Raw genomic sequence first — 390 nt, 5'->3', positions numbered from 1 at the left:
TTCAGAAATAAACTTTCTAAAATTAGATTGTATTTAGCATATATTTAAAATAATTTTTGTCCAAGAATACATTTCTTGCCATATGGGTTGTAACATATATTTTAAAAACATATATTTTCAAATTCAAAAATATATTTAGTATATATATATATATATATTTTTTTTAATTACGTATGGGTAGAAACAATCTTGAACTTTTTTCTTAAACACTTTATTTAAGAAAAATTCAAGAAAAAATTCTTATTGGCAGATTTTTTGCTTGTTTTAAGCACAAATTCACTTAAATTGTATATTTTTTTGTCTAAAAACTAGACTTATTTTCTCAGGTCATTTTGCGCATCAAGAAAACACATCTTAATTTAATAATTTTTGGATATTTTTACTGAAAAC

This window comes from Paramisgurnus dabryanus, chromosome 18, assembly GCF_030506205.2.
Source record: "Paramisgurnus dabryanus chromosome 18, PD_genome_1.1, whole genome shotgun sequence".
NCBI lineage: Eukaryota > Metazoa > Chordata > Actinopteri > Cypriniformes > Cobitidae > Paramisgurnus > Paramisgurnus dabryanus.
The sequence above is the reverse complement of the archived record's forward strand: the minus strand, read 5'-3'. Positions refer to the sequence as shown.